This window comes from Mesoplodon mirus (assembly GCF_964341445.2).
Source record: "Mesoplodon mirus genome assembly, chromosome: 6".
Taxonomy (NCBI): domain Eukaryota; kingdom Metazoa; phylum Chordata; class Mammalia; order Artiodactyla; family Ziphiidae; genus Mesoplodon; species Mesoplodon mirus.
In genome coordinates, this window is record NC_138982.1 from 81140377 (window position 1) to 81165396 (window position 25020).

Sequence of the window (25020 nt, forward strand, 5' to 3'; positions counted from 1 at the left end):
AGTAACTTTTGTAGTTTTCAAGTCGTACCTCCTTGGTTAAATTTATTCCTAAGTGGTATTTTATGCTATTAAATTGAAATTTTTAATGCTGTTGTAAACTGAACTGTTTCTTAATATTCTTTTCAGAGTGTTCATTTGCTTAGTGTATAAAAATGTGAATGATTTTTGTGTTGATCTTATATTCTGCAACTTTGCTTAGTCTGTTGTATGATTATTTAAATGCGAAAATACACTAACACAACACTGTAAAGCAGCTATACTCCAATAAAAATTTAAAAAATAAATAAATAAAAATTTTAAAAAGTAAAAAAAAAAGAAAAGAAAATACACCATGAGTTCATACTAATATTTCTAAGTCTGATTTTGTTTCCAGTTTAAGGGTTTAGGATTATAAGATTTTCCCTTTAACTTTTTTAAGATTTATATTTATAGCTCTTCTTTTACTCTGAAAGTCTTGGAGAGTAATGAATTACTTGCCATCTTACTTATATATACATATGTGTATTAGTATTATTATTTTGAGCTTATTTTAGAAAATGGTTGCTGAAAACAATTGCCAGTTCCGCCACCACCGGGGTGGCTTCGTTATTCGCACAGTGGCGGAGTCCTCGGGCACTTCTCTGCACTTTGTCAGGTGGCCTCCTGAAGGTGCTGTGAGCGATTCCTACGTCGAGCTGAGCCAGTACCGGGACCAGCACTTCTGGGTCTCATTACTTTAGAAAGTTCCACATCATAACCATCATGAATTTCAAGCATCCTGCAAGATTCAAACAGTGAACGGATTCAACTTTTGCTGTTGTTTATCTCTGCAGTCTAAAACCTATAGCTTCATTTAGGTAGTAGTAAGATACTGTCTTGTAGGATTTCTACAGTGTTTCCTGAATGGGTGACAATGAAGAACAGGAAAAATTACTGAAAAAAAGCTGTACATTGTATGTTGGAAATCTTTCCTCTTACACAACTGAAGAACAAATCTATGAACTCTTCAGCAAAAGTGGTGACATAAAGAAAATCATCATGGGCCTGGATAAAAATGAAGAAAACAGGGTTCTGCTTTGTGGAATACTCTTGAAGACCAGATGCAGAAAATGCCATGCGGTACATAAATGGAACTCGTCCAGATGACTGGATCATTAGCACAGACTGGGGCACAGGCTTTAAGGAGGGCAGGCAGTATGGCCGTGGGTGTTCTGGGGGCTAGGTACGAGATGAGTATCATCAGGACTATGATTCTGGGAGAGGAGGCTATGGAAAACTGGCCCAAAACTAGTGAGTGGTGAGAGCCCCATCATGAAAAACTCACTCCTTTGGCCTGTTGAATTTGACTTGCGTTACCCAAGGTCTGCGAACCTGCCCATTTTTACCAAGCTTTAATCAATGTCTCTACTGAGCTGGAAGCCTCTTCATGGTTTTCCACTTAAAAATTATTAAAGGACATAATCCAAAAGAATGCCTTTAATTCTATAGTCTTAGCATCTTGGTCGTGTGTCAGATTACCAGAATGATTTCAGTTACCAGGTCAAAAATTGTGTTCCTTAGCAACAGACGTATAATGTTGATCTATCAGCCAAAACACACTTCTTTTAGGAAGATTGGAAAAAAATTTTTTAAGTGTTTACCATATTTGTATCTAAGTAGGTTCATGGTCTACCTTGGGCCCTGGAATTACTATTTTTAAAATTTTAAGTTTGCATGAGATCAAGTTTAGTAAGTGGAGTTTTGCTATGTAATATAGCTTTACTCTAAATTAGGAATAGATGTTTGATAACTGATTTTTTTTCTGTGTTGAATTTTAACCTCTAAAGGCAAACTTAAGAGTCAAGGGAACTTCCTAAATAGTTGGTAAGCCTTAGACAGTCGCAGGGGACACCATCTCTTATGTGCTTTACGTATCAGGAAATTAGGTCAGGACTTGAAGGGTATTTTTACTAAACACATTTTTCAAAATATGTGTTTTAGCTAACGTTAAAAAAACCTAGGGTCTGTATTACAGGGAACCTCAACTTCTGTAAGGGCAAGGGGGGACGCTGTCAGTAGGAAATGGGCAGGAAATATCAGGAGATGTGAGTTAAACCAGTGCCTTGACATTATGAAGGTTGCTGTGAGAGCAAGCAGATCTATTTTTTTCATTTTCAAACTGATCTTGGGAATTGAGTGGTTTTTTTTTTTTTTTAAATGAGCTTAAAGATCAAGAGAATGCTTAACAAAAACAAAATCAGAAATGCTTCCCTCGGGAAATGTTTTGGCTCATTCTCATACTGAAGTCTGTCTTGTTTTTTCCTTAACTGTGCTGAGTTTCAGAGCCTGGGTAGTGAGCTGGTGGTCTCTACAGAGAAGGGAGTCTGGAGGATTTATTTTGTATTTGTAAGGGAAGAGAGAATTTCTCTAATATTATGTGAACTATTGCTCATTTTAAACTGGTAGTCTAGTATAATTTTCCCTGACGTAAGTGATATTTTTTCATCTAGCAACAGAGTATCTCCTAATTTCCAGTAGTTTGTGAAGCTGGGGCTGAAGTATCTCAATGTGAACATCTTGCATGTTACAGTAAGTATGTTTTCTCAAATTTAAACTGGCTATTTGAACTTTAAAAGATATCTCTAAATTAGTTGTAAGTATTTAGGAAAGCATTTGCAAATATCTAATTTAATGAGGACGTACAATTCATTATTAAAATCTTTTTACGCTGTAGTTTGAATTAATGTATTTTATATTTTGTAGTAAAATGTAACTCAGATTTCTAGAGGCCTTAAAACCACAGACAGTGGTTCCTATTTGAACTGTCTTCTGTAACAGATTTCAATAAAATTGGACCAACTTAAAAAAAAAAAAAGAATTCTTACAAATTCTACTAGGGACTTATAGTCAAACTACTGTTTTAAAATCATTTGAAATGATTGCTCTCTAAGCCACCCATTTGATATATAGTTTGGTTTATTCATTTTGCTGTCAGTTTTTGGGAATAATCTGTTTTCATTTTGATTTACTTTTGATTACTTTTATAATTATGTAAAACATATTCTTCGTTCCAGAACCAAAACTACAATATGTAGTCAGAAAAATCTAGCCTTTATCCTTTCCTTCCCCTATAAGTGACCATTTTTATTAGTTTTTCGTTGTTTACAAAAAATGTATATAAACTTAGTCATATTTCTCTTTCTTTCTTAGATAAAACTTACACTTTATTTAGCACCTTGTATTTTCTTCTACTTAGCAGAAATCCTGGAAATCACTCAGAATATAGGGAGCTCTTCCTTACTGCTTTTTAAACCTGCCGAACACTCTGATTTTTTAATTCAAGGAGTTCCATATCGATTACATTAATGTATTACAAAGAGAATTTTTTTTTTTTTTTTTTTTCTGTACGCGGGCCTCTCACTGTTGTGGCCTCTCCCGTTGCGGAGCACAGGCTCCGGACGCGCAGGCTCAGTGGCCATGGCTCACAGGCCCAGCCGCTCTGCGGCATGTGGGATCTTCCCGGACCGGGGCACGAACCCGTGTCCCCTGCGTCGGCAGGCGGACTCCCAACCACTACACCACCAGGGAAGCCCCATAGAGAAATTTTGATGGGACCAAGTTCCTGGTTCTTCTGGCACTGAAACTTCAAAGTATTTTCTTATTTATATAATAAAGATATTATTTTACCACAAATACTCAAACAGTATAGAAGTGTATGCAATAAAATTTGTAAAGTTGTCTCTGATTCCCATATGCTCAGTTTCCCTTTATTCCTATCTCCAGAAAGTATTACTAGTAAGTTAGTTCAAGATATTTTTCTACAAGTGTATAGCATTTAATATACTACAAATAGTTTTTAAACAAAGTGGGGATCATATCATGAATATTCTGTAACTTGATTTCTTCAATGTAATATTATCAGTTGAGCTTTAAATTTGGATAATGAAAAAGATTCGTGAGTATAACTAAGACTTAAAAATGATTTTGAGACTTTTTTCTTCTCTTTCGTTAACACTAGTCAATAATATTTTTTTTGTGTGTGTGTATATAACTTACTAAATTTTCTGTATTGTAATTTCTGCTCTAAAATCCAGAAAGTAGTGTGTGTAGCTATATCCCTCTTTACTTTCTTCTTAGACTCAAACTTACATTTGGAAAGAAATTGAGAAAAATTTTATTGTATTCTATTGTGGCTTAACACTAAAAGGAAATCTAAATAAAGTCAATATACCTGTTAACCACCAGTGAGCTCCATAAAAACAGGAAAAAAACTGCCTATCTTGTTTATCACTGGGTCCCTAGCACCTAGGACAGCGACTGATTCCCTATTCTTACTCTGTATTTGTTTTATTTTCACCATAAATTATAAATGGATCATGTTCTGTGTCCTTTTTTCATTTGTTAATATATCATGGAAAGTTTTCTTGTCAATACTTAAGTATCTGCTTCATTCTTTTAAATGAATGTATTAATGGAGATACTATATATTACATAATTAGGTGGTTTTAAAGACTTTAATTTGAACCCTTCTCACCCCCCCAGACTTTGGTACTAGTGTTCTGTTTTTAAAATATTAGTGGAAGATACTAAGTTGAGGATTATATTGGAACAAACTTGTATAACTCCCTTTCTTAAAGTGTATAACATAAGTAAATGTTTATGTAGAATGGCAGTGTACATTAACGTGCTTTAAACAAATCTATGAGTATTCTGATGATGAATATTAGAGTCATTCACTTTAAAATATTTTGATAAGCAATTCACATAATGAGAAATAAAAATAGTTAACATGTGAAAAAAGTGTTCAATTTAGTATAATTGGTGAAATACAAAAATAGAATGAGGCAAAATTGTACCCCTTCCTCCCCAGTGAAATTGGCAAAGATTAGAAAGATCATATTTAGTTGGTGACAAGAGTTTTGGGAGTTGTGTTGCAGAAGGAAAGTAAATTTATGTATTCTTTTTGGAGGGCAGTTTGGAGAGTTTCAGAAGTTCTAATTCTGGGAATTTAAGGAAAAAAATTAAGGCTATGCTCATAAATCTAGTTTTACATGAATGTTTATGAAAAATTTAATCCTGGGATTAATAACAGTAATACTACTTAAATAGTGCTTCATCCATGCCATATATTTATTTAATCCTTTCTACAATCCTGTAGTATTTATACAGTAGGATTAAAAATGATGATGTATAAGAATATTTAACATAGAAATAAGTTCATGGTTTCTTTTCTTTTTTTTTTTTTTTTTGTGCTGTACGCAGGCCTCTCACTGTTGTGGCCTCTCCCGTTGCGGAGCACAGGCTCCGGATGCACAGGCTCAGCGGCCATGGCTCATGGGCCTAGCCGCTCCGCGGCATATGGGATCTTCCCGGACCGGGCACGAACCCGTGTCCCCCTGCATTGGCAGGCGGACTCTCAATCACTGCGCCACCAGGGAAGCCCAGAAATAAGTTCATGATAAGAATGAGTGAAAACAGCACATTGCAAAAGAGTATGTGCAGTGTGATTGCATTAACTGCAACAAAATAGAGAAAACTGAGAATATTCTCCAAATATTTATACTTATGCTTATAACCCTTTATTGTACTTACAATACAGTTATAATCCTGTTGTTCAAATATGTTACTCTTTCTGAGTTTTTCTACAGTGAACATATATTGTCTAACAAGAAACCTGTTATTTTTTTAAATGTTCTTTGATTTTGCAAAAGGGTTTGCTTCAGGATTCCTGAACAGTAAATTCTCTAAGTACCTTTAAAATAGAAATCCATTAGTAACTAACTTTTGGTGAACACATTAAATAGGGATTAAAATGAAGTGTAGTCTTTGATTTCTGTTAATTTGATGGTGTTTTCTATGGATTAGAAATGGAAAGAGGAGAAAGTTAACTGAAGCATATAAAGTTTGAAGCCTGACAATGGCAAAATGACGAAGTCTTTTAGATGTTAGTTTTGTGGTTGCTGGCAGTGAAGCTTTATCATAAATAAATGAAAGAAAGAAAGAAGGGGGAAGGGGAGAAAGAAGGAAGGAAGGAAATAGAAAGGGACTTGCTATATTTTTGCTTGCTATATTTTCATGGTATTATAGTCAGGTATTTTCTCTTTTCCAGTAGGAATTTAATAATTCTTTTTTAAAAAATTTCATTTCACTATATCTTTCATTTTATTATTTGTTTAATTAATTAACTTTGGCTGCGTTTGGTCTTTGTTGTTCCACGCGGGCTTTCTCTAGTTGCGGCGGGCGGCGAGCAGGGGCTGCTCTTCATTGCGATGCGTGGGCTTCTTATGGCGGTGGCTTCTCTTGTTGCAGAGCATGGGCTCTAGGCTCGTGGGCTTCAGTAGTTGTGGCACGCGGGCTCAGTAGTTGTGGCTTGCGGGCTCTAGAGCGCAGGCTCAGTAGTTGTGGCTCGCGGGCTTAGTTGCTCCACGGCATGTGGGATCTTCCAGGACCAGGGCTAGAACCCGTGTCCCCTGCATTGGCAGGCTGATTCTTAACCACTGTGCCACCAGGGAAGTCCAGTAATTCTTATAATTATTTTTTCTCCTCCTTTAGAATTGGTTTCTTTCAAACCTTCTGAGTCTTATAGTTTCAGTCTTGTTCCTACCCTTTTCAGGAATTAAGAAAATTAGTTCACCAGGTTGCTGCTTATGAATCTGATCTATGTAGGACTAGAACTTGTGCTAGTTTTACTTAGCTTCATCTTTAACACCTTGTTAAAATGTTTTTCTCAGTCAGGCCTTCTTTGCCCCTTATTTTAAAAATTGTAGGGCTTCCCTGGTGGCGCAGTGGTTGAGACTCCACCTGCTGATTCAGGGGACACGGGTTCGTGCCCCGGTCCGGGAAGATCCCACATGCCGCGGAGCGGCTGGGCCCGTGAGCCATGGCCGCTGAGCCTGCGCGTCCGGAGCATGTGCTCCGCAACGGGAGAGGCCACAACAGTGAGAGGCCTGTGTACTGCAAAAAAAAAAAAAAAAAAAAAAAATTGTAGCTGCTCCCCAGTTCTGCACTTTCCATTCCCCTCCTCTGCACTTTTTTTTAAAAAGCATTTATCACCTTGTTATATATAATTTATTTTGTTTGTGTCTGCTCTTCCCTCCTCCCCTGTTTAAAATGAAAGTTACAGAGAGTGGGCAGATTTTTGTTTCTTTAGTGCCTTGTGTATTTCCAGAGTGCAAAGCAATGCCTGGATAATAGGATTTCAGTAAATATTTTTTGAACAATGAATAGAGGGTACTCAGTATTTGTGGAATGATTGGATGTTTTATTTAGTTGATGGAGGTGAAATTCTAAGTGTTTACAGTTTAGGATTCCATAGTTGTTTTGTATTGTGGTGTTTGATTGTCAGTCTAGTAATAGAATTAAATTTACTGACAAGTTGAAATTTCTGAATTTATTTCTGAATAATTCCAGAACAGGGATTATTCTTTATTAATTTAACTTTTATGATATTGTTTATTAACTTTTGCTAAGTGAATACCAAAAAGACTAATAAGATGAGTAGGGGAAAAACCTTTTAGCTTGCTGTGAGAGTCTGGCCTTTTTGGTCCTTGTGAGGGAGCTGGACTAAGGTTTAAGAGCTTTCTTGCTCTTTCTCTGACTTTGAGATTCATCCCAGGGATTTTGTGTTTTTAGTTATATTTCTTTGGAAATAACAAGTTGTGAGGAAATGAGTTTGATGAAACTGCTGCCATGATTGCTTTTTTGAAATCAAAACTGTTGTTGAATGTTAATTAGCACCACAGCTTTGTGTGAAGGCTTTTAGACTTGAGTGATAATGAGTTTCATTATTATAGAGTGTAAGATGTTCCAAGGTCTCCACATTTATTCATCCAGCACTTAAAGCCAACTATATGCTAGGCACTCTGCTAGACTACTGAGCATACAAGTCAGTGGGACAGATTCAGTAAAGAGGAGATAGTAAAAATGTTTGTTTCACAGGTGCTTCTCCTAGATGTGGGATTTCCCAAAAGCAGGAGAATTTATTTTCTTGGGTATTTTTGGTTTTGATTTAATTTAAATTGAAATAGAAAATGAGCCACTAACTAGTATTGAGATGTATGATCACAGCATAATTTTAATATCAATTTGCTATTGAGCTAGAGTTTGTATGAATGTATATGTCTTTTTGAAGGTATTAACATTTATTGTCTTGTACTTTTTACCTGTTTTATTCTTTTAACGTAGTCCTTATAACAACCCTGAGAGATAGGAGTTATTGTCAGTATTTTACAAATAAGAAAAGTGAGTTTCAGAGAGCTTAAGTCATTTGCTTACGGTTCATAGCTTATAAGTCGTGGATTTTAAACCAAGCCTATTGATGCTGAAGTCCATAAACTTTTTGTAACACTTCCCCAGAGGAATCTGGTTTTCTTTTTTTAGCAGGGTTGGGGGCACGTAGGTAATGTTAAATAACAAGATGTACTGAATTTGTAAGCTGTTCTTCAAATTTTGAGCCAGAGTATTTCAAAATAAAAATTCTCTTTTTTTCTTAATAAAAAATAAAATATATTCATTATGGCAAGAAATACAAGATTAGGGAGAAGAGAAAAGAAGAAAGGTAGCTGGGATGGGGAGAACCATAGTCCTGTTGATCCACTGTTAACCTTTTGGTATACGGGTGATATTTAATGTAATATATTGATAGTTTGGATTCCAGAGTTTCTGAGACCTGGAGTTAAATCTGGTCTCTGCCATCTAATAGTTTTGTGATTTGAGACTTTCATGGTTTTGGGGCAAGTTATTTATTTAAATTTTGCAAAGGAAAGAACTGAGGTTTGGAGAGGGCAGCCTATGTCATAAAGTTTTTTTTAAAATAAATTTATTTATTTTTGGCTGTGTTGGGTCTTCGTTGCTGCGCATGGGCTTTCTCTAGTTGCGGCGAGCAGGGGCTACTCTTCATTGCGATGCACGGGCTTCACATTGCGGTGGCTTCTCTTGTTGCAGAGCACAGGCTCTAGGCATGCAGGCTTCAGTAGTTGTGGTGCATGGGCTCAGTAGTTGTGGCACACGGGCTTAGTTGCTCCGTGGCATGTGGGATCTTCCTGGACCAGGGCTCGAACCTGTGTCCCCTGCATTGGCAGGCGGATTCTTAACCACTGCACCACTAGCGAAGTCCCTAACAACATTTTTAATAAAAATAATATTTTCCCAAATAAAAATATTGAGAAATTTAACATTTTTGCAAATCTCTTTGCTAAGAGAATGAGAGTGAAAAGGCATTGTTATGTTATGTGAAATATTATTGTTATGAAAATAGTTTTGGCCTCATGGACCTCCTGAAAGAATCCAGAGATCTAGACTACACTTTGAGAACTGCTGACCTAAATATTCAATTATATTTTCTTTTTGTATTTTTATGACCGAATTTAAATCTGGAATGAATTTGATTACTACCCTCCCACCACTCATTAGCCAACATCTTTTTTTTTTTTTTTTTTTTGCTGTACGCAGGCCTCTCACTGTTGTGGCCTCTCCCATTGTGGAGCACAGGCTCTGGACGCACAGGCTCAGTGGCCATGGCTCACGGGCCTAGCCGCTTCACGGCATGTGGGATCTTCCCGGACTGGGACACGAACCCGTGTCCCCTGCATCGGCAGGCAGACTCTCAACCACTGCGCCACCAGGGAAGCCCTAGCCAACATCTTTTTTTTTTTTTTTTTTTTTTTTTTTTATAAATTTATTTATTTTTGACTGTGTTGGGTCTTCGTTTCTGTGCAAGGGCTTTCTCTAATTGTGGCAAGCGGGGGCCACTCTTCATTGCAGTGCGCGGGCCTCTCACTATCGCAGCCTCTGTTGTTGCGGAGCACAGGCTCCAGACGTGCAAGCTCAGTAGTTGTGGCTCACGGGCCTAGTTGCTCCGCGGCATGTGGGATCTTCCCAGACCAGGCCTCGAACCCGTGTCTCCTGCATTAGCAGGCATATTCTCAACCACTGCGCCACCAGGGAAGCCCTAGCCAACATCTTTTGAAAGTCCCATTTTCTTGTAAATCATTGACTGACTGCCTAGAATGAAGCTATAAACCTTTCCACCTTGCTCAGTTGTTACTGCCTGAGCTTAACTGTTGATTGAAAGCCCTAGTCTTAGCAATCTTTGCTTAATGTTGTATCTCTATTTTGGTATATTCTCTTAGGTTCCTGATGCATTCCCTCAACTCCAACTTACAGTTTCCCATATGTTGTCCTAAAACTTAAAGATTTTTTATTTCTGTTGATGGTTGTGCCATATTGCTCTGAAAAATAGTTTGCTCACCAATTATGAAAGTGATGTATAATCACTGTAGGAAATCTAAAACGTGCATAGAAGCATAAATGAGAAAAGAATATTTTGTCACTGTGAATATGCAGAGTGCTGCAGACATGCTGTTATTGCTGTCCTGTGATGGAGGTTACTTCAGTATTGAAAAATGCTAGCAAGTTGAACTATACGTAAATTCCTGCTCCACTCTTAATAAATTGTACATCTTTTGATGTGCTGCTTAGCTTCTTGGGATCCCTTGCTCACCAGTCTTATGTTTATTACTTTTTGTGTGTTCCTTGTTCTTTTTTGGATAAAAAGAACAAGACTTCATTTCCCTTGTCACTAATTTTGCAGGTTAATGAAGAAATAATAAACATGTTATGTGATAAGTATTATTATAGCTGTAAGCAATTATGAATATTATGGGAGAGCCTAAGCAAGCTATTGTTGAAAAATGATGAGGGAGTGAAGAGTAGGGAGTGGTCTTGAAAAAATTAAAGTTGTGTAATCTTTCTTTATTATTTGATGATTTGTTTGGCTGTCTAGGTCAAGAGAAGGTAGGAGTCAAGAATGACTCCCAGCTATTTGGCTTGAAAGACAGGGTGGATAATGAAGTTTGCTAAAATAGGGAATATATTCTGCTCCTAACAAAATAAAACTCCCTGCACACCTACACTTTCCAAGGCTCTGTTCTTTTGCTTTCCAAGATGAGATCAGTTGTGGCCATGTTGAGTTTGATGGGCCTGGAAATATTCAGGTGGAGATGTGTAGGAGGCATTGGAAAGCTGTTAGGAGAGAGTGTGGGCTAGAGAGTTAGCAGTGTAGCATAAGTGGTTGAATGAAGATTAAGATCATCCTTTGAGAATTCTTAGCAGGGGAAGAGAAAAAGGATAGGGACCCTCCAACATTTGAGAGACAGGCAGAGGAAGATAAATCCAGCAAAAAGTAGTCAGAAGAGGGGAAAATGGAAGAGTGGTGGTATAGAATGCAACTGACCAGAATTTAAAGAAGGATGAGGGTAGTGGAGAAAGGGATTTGAAATGTTAAATCCAGCTTAAAAAGACAAATAAGCCTGAAAATGGTTCATTAGATTTAAGAATAAGGAGGCATTGTTGACTAAAGCAAAAACAGCTTAACTGGGGGGCTGGGTACAGAAGTTATAGCAAAGAGGTTAAAGGTGAAGAAGTGGAAGATAGTATTGGCTACTCTTTGAGAAGCTTGCCTATGAAGCTAGGGGAGTGTGAATTAGAAGTGGACAAAAACATAGGGATTTGAGAGTGTTTATGTTCTAAGGAAGAAGAGAGGAGAGAATAAGAGATTGAACTAAGAGTTGGGGAAAAAGTCATCTTGGACTTTCTAGAGAAATGATTTCAAACTTTTTGTTTGCTCTCTTAATAAAAATTTTTCTAAAATGTATATTTTAGATAATACTGACTATGGTTTTTGATACCTTTTTATGATATTTCAGTTGTCACAAATAGGAGTTACTCTACTGTTGTTCTACTGAAGAGCCCCATTCTAAAATGGGCTATTTAATATAATCATGTAGCTTTTTGATGGTCAGTTTCATCTTTTCCTTGCACGTGTATGTGTCCCTCCAGCTCATTAATGTGGTTGATGGTAGCAGTAATACCATCTGTTCCTACAAATGTACTGCCTAAGTAACTGAACGGGGAAATCTATCAATGAGTTGTTAGAATTGTGCTCTGAATGAGATTACTGATATTAATTAATTAAGTAAATGGTAAGGAAGATCTGGGGGATGGCTGCTTCCATAAAGCTTAGTCTGTGATCTATCTATCTTTGTATCTGTCTATGGTTTTCTGCTGCTGTTTCACTTAAAGGATGTAGAGCTCATGGTTAGATTGCTTTAGAATGCCAACTCCAACACTTACTAACTCTGAACTTGAAAAACTTTCAAAACTTGACTTTCTTTATTTTTAAAATGATGATAATAGTACTTACCTCACAGGACCATTATGGAGGATAAATGATGTAACCCATTAAAAACACGCTTGGTACAGAGCAGGTAGATTAACAGTTGTTAGCTGTTACTGTCTCCAGGGTTTTGATTTTCTAGGCTTGATGTTCCTGGATGTTTTCTTGATTAGAGAGGTGTTACTGTATTTGAAAAGGGACTAGATTAAAATAGAGCATAGTGTAGATTTTATGTGTCTGGGAGGGCAGTGAGAATTTGCAGCATATATAAAGAAGGAGATTTATTTCCTGAGATAGGTTGGTTGGTTGTTATACCTGTTGAGGGCAGGTTTTTCTTAGAGGCATTTGAAATGCTGTATACCTCTAAATTGGTTCTGTAATCCCTTTATTTTTGAATCGAATACAAAAAGTATTTTAAAATGAGAGAGGGGTAAAAATGACCTAGAATTATGTTATGGGGTATTTTAGTTGAGAGAGAGAGAGACAGAGAGAGAGAGAGAGAGAGAGAGAGAGAGAGAGAGAGAGAGAGAGAGAGAGAGTGTGTGTGTGTGTGTGTGTGTGTGTGTGTAGGAGAACAGGGGTTGCTGTAGACTGCTATTTTAGGACAGGAAATTAATGTAACCTGGTGAGGCTCATGAATATTGCAGGCTTAGTATCAAAACCACTGGGTAACCTGTAATTTAACCCAGGGCAGTACTTGGAGGGCAGGAAGTTAGAGTCTGTACCTTGGTCTGAGAAAGCCTATATTCACCTTTTTTTATGAGAGACTTGAGCTCCTAAAAAAGACAGAGAATGAAGTTATCTAGTATTTGATAACCGTCAATTTAGTCATTCTTTTCATCCTTCTATCAAATAAGTTGTACTATTCTTTTAAACAATTTAGAGTTCTGTTGAGAATCTATGCCTTTTTTGGTATAGTAAAACACTAATGGATGGAAAATCCTGTTTTGTAGCTTTTGTGAATGTACAAGTACATATGTAAGCGTCACCATTGAACTTCTGTAACACCCACAGACCCCCTTTATAAAGGAGAGGAGCATTTAATATGTTTAAAAATAGTAAACTAAATTGTTTCCTTCTGAGAATTTCTCTGGATGTGTTAATGGAGTTGAAAATTTATAAAGCTGCTAAACCCACACGGGAATTTTCACTTGTTTTAAATGCCATAAAAACAGGTTTTACTTTTATTGATAACTGGCTTAGTAAAAAGACCATGTTAAATTCAGAATGATTTAAGAAAATATTGAAGGTTTCATTGCTTTTTTTTAAAAAAAAGTACTTCCTGTATGCAAGTTTCTCCGTATCTACAATCATACCAAATGAAACACGAGTGCCTTGGTTCTTGCCTTGCTACAAAATCACCCTCTCAGCAGTAGGTAGAGCTTGTTGGCATTGGCAGTGTTAGGTCAGTGACCTGACTATTAAAGCAGTGCTAGCTTTTCACTGAAGGGAGGATGAGATCTCTGTCCTCTGTTGAAATATGTTAGGTGCTTGCCAGTTGAGAAAACTATTGTACCATTTGTGGGAGGTATTGGATTAATAAGGTTTAGTATTTTTGACTTGTCAAAGTAAGATTTAATTGTCTTGTATTAAAAAGTTGCTCTCGTGATACAGTATTTCTGGAAAATTTAGAAACTCCTGGAGAATTCCCTTACTTAAGCAAAAGGAAAAAAACCCTAAAAATTCCAATTTTAGTTAACCATATAAATACCTCCCCTCTAAATACAGTCAGTGGCCATTATGTGATAGTTGTTTTTACAAAGAAATGTCATGTTATCAAAAATTACATTTATGTTATTAATGGTTTTAAGTTGCTAAAATTTTAGAAAAAAAGGTAGTGGTGGCTTAGTAGATTGTTTTTCAGATTCCTAATCACAAAGTAATTGTACAAATTTAATAGATAGGTTTTCTTTTTCTCTTTAAGATATAGGTTGTATATCTATAGAACCTAAACCACACTGAACAAGTGAGTATTTGATGACATAAAGCTAGCTTTTGCACCAGATTTAATGGCCTTTACCTGTCATTACTGGTATCATTAGTGTGTGTTAGCTATTGACATATAACAAACCACTGGAAACATGGTTTAAAACAACCACCGTTTGTTATTGCCTATGAGTCTTTGGATCAGCTGGGTAGTTCTGCTGATCTGGGCCAGGCTTACGTATCTTACATGGGTTTGCTCATATTTCTCATGGATTTAGTCAATAGATTGTCTAAGACTAACTTGTCTAGCGTGGTCTCACTCATGATTTTCTGGTTGGCTGCATGTCAGCTGGGGTACCAGGGTGACTGGGCCGCATGTCTTTAGATATCCTGCAGGCTGACTTAGGCTTGTTCCACTGTGGCAGAGCATATTTTCAAGAGAGAGAGATGGAAGCATGCAGGAGTTCTTGAGGCTTAGGCTTAAAACTGGCAAACTGTCATTTTTACTGCCTTCTATTGGCCAAAGCATGTCATCAGTCCAATTCAAATTCAAGAGGTGGGGAAAGACTACAGAGTCACACTGTGAAGTGTGTAAATATAGGGAGACCTGAAAAATGGGGGGAACTTTTACAGTCAGTCTCCCACATTTAATGGACTATATACTCCAGTTAAAAAAAAAAACTCCCACATTTAGTATAGTGATTTTTTTCAATTACCCAATCATATACTTTTAAACCTTTATTAGTGGTAAAGCTCATACCTACTCCCCTGAGTAGCTGTGCTATACCTACAAACAGCTTTTATCTTATTTCCTTCACAGTTACGCTTTCCTACATAATGCAAATTGGGTTCCCTAACTAAACAGTTGAGTTATGTCCTATTTAGTTAAGAAAACTGGAAGAGATGTTTAAAATTGTCCTCTGTTGCCTATTTTAATCTGATTAATTTTCCTGCCTTTCTTTGAAGGCTTTTTTAATAATCTGCTTTCTCATAGTCTATTCAGTTTTATTTCCCAGAGTTCTGTTCTCTGGCTTGCCCAGTGACTTTCTCCCTGTCATTTTTTTTTTTTGAGATAAAATTGACACAACAAAAAAATCAAACACTTTATAAAGTGTACATGCGTTTACATTCACAGTATGTAGCCACCACCTTTATCAAGTTCCAAAACATTTTTATCACCTTGAAAGAAAAATCTGTGTCCATTAGCAATCACCTACTCAAGTCTTCCTATAAACCCCTGGCAACCACCAGTATGCTTTCTGTCCCTATGGATTTACTTATTCTGGGCTGTCATTTGTTTTTATCCTCTATGCATCCGGTTTTGTTCTTTCTGCCCAGAGTATCCAGAATCCTATTAGACCTCTTCAGTATTTGGCCCACTTATTTCTTCCTCATCACAGAGATTGTATCCTGTAGTTTAATTTAGCTGCAGTGAACATTAGCACTGCACTCCACTGGAACTGCTTTTCCGTTTCTCAGGTTGTTTCCTCTGAGTCTTTCCTGCAGGGTGCTTCCTTTGCAGGAAGGGAGGGAGAGGGCCCTCCCCGTAATGTTTGTATATTGACCTCAGCCCTTTGTTCTTACTCTTTCCACCTTGCTTCTCCCTGGGTGATCTTAGCTACTTCTGTGGCCAAATTGAGATTTCTAACCCAGTTATCATCAGAATTCCAGACCTGCTGGACTTACCACCTGGATGTTTCACAACTACTTTAAACTGAACATGTTAAAATTGAAATCCTTTTCTCTCCTTACCCTCTCCTTCCTTAAATGAAATGAAACCTTAGTATTACTCTTCCTTCTATTCTCTCTCTTGGTAAATGGCACCATTATCCATGGAGATCCCTGGGTTTGTTCCCAGGAGTCAGAGTTGTTTCTTCTTTATATGAGTACCTAATTCTCTACCTCTAGAATGACTAGTCTTCAAGTCCACTCCACCCCTTAAATATCTCTGGAATCTCTTCCTTTTCATTTCTATAGACCTCACTGTAGTTTAGGACCTGATCACTTTTTGCCTAGAAAGAGGTTCACAAACTGTAGCCCAAAGACCAGTTATGGCCAGCTGTCAGCAGTTTTTGTAGAATCACGTTTTATGGGAATACAGCTTTGCTCATTATTTTTAGGTGTTCATCATCTATGGTTGGTTTTATGCTACAGTGGCAGAGTTGTATAGTTGTAACAGAGACCACATGGCCTGCAAAGCCTAAAATACTTACTGTCAGACCCTTTACAGAAAAGATTTGCCTACCCTTGGATTTTCTGTCTTTACCGTGTCTACCACTCCAGGTGAATATTCAGAGGTCTGACCATATATTCCATTGCATGAATCTTTTATTTACTATTCATTCCCTGTTGAATAAAGTTTGAGACTCTTATCATGCATAAGGCCCTTGCTTACCTCTCTTGGCTTATTTTCTCATTCAGAAGGCGTCTTAGTCTCTCTGGTATGTGCCTGAAATGTTCTCTTTTCTCTTTCTGGTACATTTATATGTCTCTCAAAATCTAGCACAGATGTTATTTTCCTAAGAAATCTACTGATATTCTAGATTATTCCCTCTTCCTTGCTTCCTTCATACCTTCTACAACTTTTGTTGTACTTAACATACCCATCATGCAATCTTACCCATTTAATGGTATTCCCCTAGTAGACTTTAAAACCAACCCTGAGCCAGGCCTGGAGCCAGGTATTGAATTACTCCTTCAGGAAGTGTTTGTAGACTGAGTGAATTGATTGCTTTTGTGTTAAACTTTTCCTAACTAGTCTGTCATGGCAGGAATTATGTCTTAAACAACTTTTACTTCCTCTGATTGTATCTAGGGAAATGCTATATCCATAGTAGGTACAGTTATTGGTTAAATTCTTGGTTTGCATTGTCATCTAGATAAAGGAAGCAAAAGATTCCTTTTGGGGAGAATGGACATTTATCAAAGAGAGGCTATCTGGCTAAGCCCATTAAAAGGGGACTTGATTTGTTTTAATTACTAACTTTCCCCCCTTGTCATATATAGGCACTTTTTATTCTCTTCCGTACTGGGCAATTTAATTGATTTTAATTTAATATTTTGTGCCATTAATTAGGCATCATATGACCTGTTCTGCATAGTGCAGATATAAGGAACAAGGTAGATGGAATGTGCTAAGTTGATGCATTCATACAGGACAAAGTCATTCTAAAAGTACTGAGTTAGTCTGGGTGTAAATGGGAACAGAAATGGAATGTGTTACTATTGCCATTAGCTGTTAGCTATCTATACTTTTTCTTTACTATAGATTAATATACTGTTTGTGGGACCTAGGTGCTGGTCCTCATAAGATTTCCTACCAGTAGAAGTAGAAGAAGGAGGAGTCGTAGTCGTCGTCATCGTTATTGTCATTGTCGACACCTGTCTAGTGCTTTTTATGTGCCAGCGACTGTTCTAAGCACAGTAGTACATAAATTAACTCATTTATAACCTATGAGGTAGATTCTGTTATCCTTATTTTACAGATGAGGGGCCTGAGGCACAGGGAAGTGACATAAATAAACTTGGCTAAGATAATACAGCTAATAATTGGTGGAGCCAGAATTTAACCCTAGCTGTCTGGCCCCAGACTAGGTGCTCTTGGTCAGTACGATGGACTTTTCCTTCATGGATCATGGAATGATTTGAGTGCACAATTCTTGTGTTCATTGCCTTCCTCTTTAAAACAAAACTCTGGGATTTGGGGCCAGTGGGGAAAGGAGGAAGTACTAAATGGTTAAAGATAGTTTGCTTAAAAAAAACATGTATATCCCATTTTATGTTTTTCGTGATTAGTGATAGAATTCCTTTTATCTTTTACTGCAAATTGAGGCAAGAGTTTGGTTTTCTTTTGGCTTAACTTGTATGTATATAGTAAGTGCTTACTAAATGGTTGACTTTAAGCAAAGAACTGTGGGGCAATAGAGGCAAGTGTATTACAGTTGAAAGTTAAATATATGTATAATGAAACAAATTCATGTATGTAGCTGTAGAAGGTATAATTTTATTTAGCTGTGAGTATATATAGTCCCTAAACCTGGAAATATATTAATAACTGTGGTAATCAAGAGGAAATCATCATTGGAGCTTCTAGGTGTTGCTTGTAGCCAGCTTAAAAATTTTAACACCTGGAGGGCTTCCCTGGTGGCGCAGTGGTTGGGAGTCCGCCTGCCGATGCAGGGGACATGGGTTCGTGCCCCGGTCTGGGGGGATCCCGCATGCCACGGAGCGGCTGGGCCCGTGAGCCATGGCCGCTGAGCCTGCACGTCCGCAGCCTGTGCTCCGCAACGGGAGAGGCCACAACAGTGAGACGCCCGCGTAATGCAAAAAAAAAAAAAACAAAAAAAACAACACCTGGAGATACAATTTATATATAGCAGATTACTCAAAGCCTAAGTGTACAACACAGTGAATACACTACCACAAAGATCAAGCGAAGTGTTCAACATTTTCATCATCATTCCAGAAGGCTCTCTTGTGGCCCGTCCCAGTCAGTAATGCCCCATCCCTTATCTTGCTTTATTTTCAAAAATTGCAATTATTACAGCTTGGCATATATTAGTTTGTCTTTTCTACTTAAAGTGTAAACTTCATGAGGACAGAGACTTGGTTTTGCTCACTGTTCTTTTCCATTGCTCAGCAAAGTGTCTGGTATATAGTAAATGGTTAACAATTATTTGCTAACTAAAAATACTTAATTATTCCCTATATACATATTATATGGTACACAGGTGCTGCTTAATGTACTAGGTGCTGAGGGTAGATGGTAAATTTTAGTTTTCTAGGGTGAGACTTTTGACATTCAGCATGATACTTAGACCAATTTTTAAACAAGGAAATTGAACCGTACTGGCATTGAGTTTAGTGTGTGCTGGTCTTTGCTCTCGTGAATGTTAGGAAATATGGGAAATTTGCTACCAGTGAGAGATAATAGCAGTCTATCTATTAGATTGCTTTCTTAAGAGTATCTGATTTCTTAGTTATCTCAAATTCTTAACTTACACCCTAAATGATCTTTTTGAATACCCCAAACAGTTGCAAAAGACTAAATGCTCTTGTTCTTGTGGGAAGAGAACTGTGATAGAAAAAGCATTGGTTTATTTGATCAGGTAAGACAGTTTAGGTGTGGTTTATAGGTCTTTTGTATCACTTCAGTTAAAACAATAAAAATTGTCTATCTTGATTAAAATAAGTAAAGGAGTATGTGGTTTAGAAATCATTCTAGTTCAAATTTATATTCATGTAAAGAAGGAAATTTTGAGCCAGAAGTGACCCGAGTATTCTGGTTCATGTTCTTGTTTGTCAAGTTTAATCCTCTCATTTTACATTTGAGGAAATTGGGGTGCAAAGAAGTTATGTTATGTGCTAGTTCAGTACAAATCAGCAGTCAACCAGTCTGTTTAACTCAAAAGTTCCTGGCTCTTTTGCATCATATTGACTGTAGAATCACTTGGGGAATTTTATAAACTTAATAAACATGTTAGGGTCCTACTCCCAAAGGCTTTTATTTTTTTATTAGATTTGGGATGGGGACCAACAGTGGAAGTTTCTGTTGCTCTACATCCTCACCAGCCTTTGGTGTTGTCAGTGTTTTGGATTTTAGCCTTCCTAATAGGTTTGCAGTAGTAGTTTATTTTAATCTTGCAATTCCCTAATGACATACAGTGTTGAGCATCTTTTCATACTTTATTTGCCATCTGTATATCTTCTTTGGTGAGATGTCTGTTCAAGTCTTTTGCCTGTTTTTAATTGGGTTGTTTTCTTATTGTTGAGTTTTAAGAACTCTTCATATATTTTGGATACAAGTCCTTTATTAGATATGTGTTTTGCAAATATTTTCTCCCAGTTTGTGGCTTTTTCATTCTCTTAACAGTGTCTTTTGCTAAGCAGAAGTCCAACTAATCAGTTTTTCTTTCATGGAATTTGATTTTGGTGTTGTATCTAAAAAGTCATCACCAGACCCCCGGGCAGCTAGATTTTCTCCTGTGTTATCTTTTAGAAGTTTTATAGTTTTGCATTTTACTTTAGATCTGTGATCCATTTTAAGTTAATATTTGTAAAAGGTGTAAGCTCAGTTTATATTCACATTTTTTTTTTTTACAAGTGGATATCTAGTTGATCTACCACAATTTTTTTGAAAACCTCTCATGCTTTTTTGATGTCCTCTTTCTTTCTTTCTTTTTTTTTTTTTTTGCGGTACGCGGGCCTCTCACTGTTGTGGCCTCTCCTGTTGCGGAGCACAGGCTCCGGACGCACAGGCTCAGCGGCCATGGCTTACGGGCCTAGCCGCTCCGCGGCATGTGGGATCTTCCCGGACCAGGGCTCGAACCCGTGTCCCCTGCATTGGCAGGCGGATTCTTAACCACTGTGCCACCAGGAAGGCCTTATGTCCTCTTTCAATGGAGCTGTGCTCAAGTGTGAATTATGATTATTAAAATAAAATAAGGAACTTGAGATTATCATCATTGTTTTGATTTATAGAGTTAAAATTTTTTTTTTGGCTGTGTTGGGTCTTCATTGCTGTGCACGGGCTTTCTCTAGTTGCGGCAAGTGGGGTCTACTGCTCATTGTGGTGCGCGGGCTTCTCATTGCGGTGGCTTCTCTTGTTGCGGAGCACGGGCTCTAGGTGCATCGGCTTTAGTAGTTGGGGCATGCGGGTTCAGTAGCTGTCGCTCATGGCCTCTAGAGCGCAGGCTCTGTAGTTGTGGTGCTTGGGCTTATTTGCTCCATGGCATGTGGGATCTTCCCGGACCAGGGCTCAAACCTGTGTCCCCTGCATTGGCAGGCGGATTCTTAACCACTGCGCCACCAGGGGAGCCCTGATTTATAGAGTTTAAGAGTAGTTTAGGAGGTAGTAGCATATTGAGTAAGAGCTTGGGCTCTAGGACAAGTCAGTTCTTTTATTCAGATTCTGAATTTGCCATTTACTAGCTGTGACCTTGGACAAGTTACTTAACTGTGCCTCAGTCTCCTCCTGTGTAAAAACTATTCTTATGCTAAGTGAAAAATACGTAATATAAAGCGGTACAGTATGTTGCCTATCATATGGCTGATTCTCTTTGTTGTGCAACAGAAACTAACACAGTATTGTGAAGCAATTATACTCCAATAAAGATCTGTTAAAAAAAAAATAAGGAACCCCCAAATGCTTTATATACTTTTAATTTTCTAATCTCTGTTACTTTATTCCCTACAGTGTGTTCTAGAGAAATAATAATGGTGTTAATCTAAACAAGAATAAACATTATACTTGGACTGTTTCTGTTGTTATTGATGACTTTCTGGCAGAAGCAGATTTACATAAGGGAGTTTAATGACTGACCTAGTATAATCCTCATTTAAAGTGCGTAAAGTATAAAAAACTGAGTGCTTACTTCATTCTACAAGCTCATTGTTTTCTAAACTCAATAAATATCGAATAGCTCAAGAGTAACAGTTATATGTAAAAGGTGATGGTGAAAGAAGAGCTGTAGTGTCTGTGAAAACATATTTCACTTCTTTGTATATGATGAATTACACACTATCTGCTTGCTTATGTATTTAGAATAATTTATCTTAGATTTTGTTTGAGTTAATCTTTCCAAAAAGAAAATGAGTTTTTTAAGGTAATGTGTCTTCATTTCTTCAATGTTACAGAACTTCTGGATAGAGAAGTATGTGTTTCTTAATTGCTATGCATAAGCTAAGATCAGGAGCAAGATAAGAATGTCCACTCTAGCCACTTCTATTCAGCATTGTATTGGAAGTCCTAGCTAGGGCAGTTTGGCAAGAAAAAGAAATCAAAGGCATCCAAATTGGTGAGGAGGAAGTAAAACTGTCTCTGTTTGTGTATAGATCAGATGTGTATAGAAAGTCCAAGAAATCCACTGTTAATCCACTATTACAGCTAATCAGTGAGTTTATTAGCATGACAGAGAATCACTGTATAAAAGTAAGTTGTATTTCAGGAGATTGGGATTGACATATATACACTAATATGTATAAAATGGATAACTAATAAGAACCTGCTGTATAAAAAAATAAATAAAATTCAAAAAAAGGTTGTATTTCTATGCAGTAGAAATGAGCAAACTGAAAATGAAATTAAGAAAACAATTCCATTTACAATAACATCAAAAGAAATAGAATACTTATAAATTTAACAAATCTAATAAATTGTTTAATAAATATAACAAAGGAAATACAAAACTTACACTGGAAATTACAAAACATTGTTGAAAGAAATTAAAGAAGACCTAAATAAATGGAAAGACATTCCACGTTCATGGATTGGAAGACTTAATATTGTTTAGATAGCAGTACTCCTAATTGATTTACAGATTCAGTGCAATCTCTATCAAAACTGCTTTTTTGTAGAAATTGATGAGCTGATCCTGAAATTCATGTGGAAATACAAGGGATCTTGTATTAGTTTTCTAGGGCTTCCATAGCAAAGTACCAAAAGCAAGGTGTCTTAAAACAACAAAAATTTATTGTCTCACTGTTCCAGAAGCTAGAAGTCCAAAATCAAGATGTTGGCTGGGCCATGCTCTCTGATAGCTCTAAGGAAGAATCCTCCCTTGCCTCTTCAGGTTTCTGGTGTTTGCTGATAGTCTTCTGCATTCCTTGGCTTGTAGATGCATCACTCCATTCACCCGGATGTCTTCTACACGTGTGTCTTCACATTGTCTGCCTTCTATGTGTTTGTGTTTCCAGAATACCCTTTTTTATAAGGACACCAGTCATTGGATTAGGGGCCACCAGAATAACCTCATTTTAACGTGATTACTTCTGTAAAAACCCTATTTCTAAATAAGGTCACGTTCTGAGGTACTGAGGGTTAGAACTTGCATATGTCTTTTGGGGGGGACCCAATTCAATCCATAGCAGCCTCTGAATAGCCAAAAATATCTTGAAAAGAAAAAGAACAAAGTTGGAGGACTTACACTTACCAATTTCAAAACTTACTACAAAAAAAAAAACCTTACTACAAAGCTACAGTAATCAGACAGTGTGCTACTGGCATAAGGATTGACATATAGATCAATGGAATAGATTTGAGAGTTTAGAAATAAGCCCCTACATTTATGGTCAGTTGGTTTTGAAAAGAAGTGTCTTTTCCACAAATGGTCTGAGACAACTGGTTAACTACACACAAAAAATGAAGTTGAATTCCTACTTCACACCATATGTAAAAATTGTCTCAAAATAGATGAAAGACCTACATGCATGAGCTAAAACTGTAGAACTCTTAGGATAATAAAACAGGAATAAATCTTTGTGACCTTGGATTAGGCAGTGGCTTCTTGCATATGATATTAAGAGCACAAGTAACAAAAGAAAAGGTAAATTGAACATTATTAAAAATAAAAACATTTATGGTTCAGCATACCAAGAAAAAGAAAAGACTGTTTTCTTGGGAGAAAATAATTGCAAATCATATATCTGATAAGGGACTTATATCTAGAATATATAAAGAACTCTTATAACTCAATAATAAGAAAGATAAGTAACCCAGTGGCCCATAACACATGAAAAGTTGCTCAACATCATTAGCCATCAGGGAAATCTAAAGAAAAACTACAAGGAAATACTACTTCACATCCGCTAGGATGGCTAGAATAAAAAAGTCAGATAATGTTAAGTGTTTGTGAAGATGTGGATAAATTGGAACCCTGATCACTGTAGGTGGGAATATAAAATAGTGCAGCCACTTCAGAAAACAATTTGGTAGTTCTTTGAATGTTTACATATAGAGTTACCATATGCTCCAGCAATTCCACTCCTAGATACATACCCATATGTTCATGTACATGAATGTTCATAGCTTCATTATTCATAGTAGCCAAAAAGTAGAAACACCCAAATGTCCATCATCTGATGAATGGACAAACAAAATGGGGACTATCCATACAATGGAATATTATTCAATAATTTTAAAAAATCATATCAATACATAAAGAAATCAAAGTACCTCAACATGGATGAACCTGGAAAACACTGAAAGTTAAAGAAGACAGCCACAAAAGACCACATGATTCCATTTGTATGAAGTGTCTAGAACAGGCAAATCTGTAGGTAGAAAGTAGATTAATATTTTCCTAGGGCTAGTAGGGATGGAGGGATTGGGGGATGATAGCTAAGGGGTGTAGAGTTTCTCTTTGATATAAAGAAAATGTTCTGGGCTTCCCTGGTGGCGCAGTGGTTGAGAGTCCGCCTGCCGATGCAGGGGACACGGGTTCGTGCCCCGATCCCGGAAGATCCCACATGCCGCGGAGCGGCTGGGCCCGCGAGCCATGGCCGCGGAGCCTGTGTGTCCGGAGCCTGTGCTCCGCAACGGGAGAGGCCACAGCAGTGAGAGGCCCGCGTACAGCAAAAAAAAAAAAAAAAAGAAAATGTTCTGAAGTTGATTGAGATGATGGATGCACAAGCCTGTGCATATACTAAAAGTCACTGAACTGTACACTTTAAATGGGTGAATTATATGTTATATAAAGTATAACTTAACAAACCTGTTTTAAAAAATGCATTTTAAAAAGTACATTTAAAAAGTTCATATTGTCATTTTATAAGACTAGTGACCCTTCATTGTAGGGAAACATCACATATGAAAATTTAGATAACATAAGAGATGCTATAAAATAGAAATATGTAAGTTATAGGTCAGTGTTGTTCAGTAAAAATATATTGTAATGCTGCGGAGCGGCTAGGCCCGTGAGCCATGGCCGCTGAGCCTGCGCGTCCGGAGCCTGTGCTCCACAACGGGAGAGGCCACAACAGTGAGAGGCCCGCGTACCGCAAAAAAAATAATAAAATAAAACAAAATAAAATAAAATAATATATATATATATAGTAAGGCACATATATAATGAAAAATTCTAAAAGCCACTTAAAAAAAAAGAAATGGATGGGATTAATTGTAGTAATATATTTTATTTAACCCAATATATAAAAATATTCACATTTTAACATGTAATACATAT

The 25020-nt window shown here is 37.1% G+C and overlaps 1 protein-coding gene and 1 pseudogene across 3 annotated transcripts in view; both read left to right on the forward strand.

The window, feature by feature from the left end:
* GSK3B (glycogen synthase kinase 3 beta) overlaps positions 1-25020 on the forward strand; it is a 199592-nt gene that overhangs the window by 20703 nt on the left and 153869 nt on the right. The window lies entirely within an intron of this gene.
* On the forward strand, positions 552-1358 carry LOC309805903 (nuclear cap-binding protein subunit 2-like; annotated as a pseudogene). Its single transcript has one exon. The product of its transcript is annotated as a nuclear cap-binding protein subunit 2-like (transcript).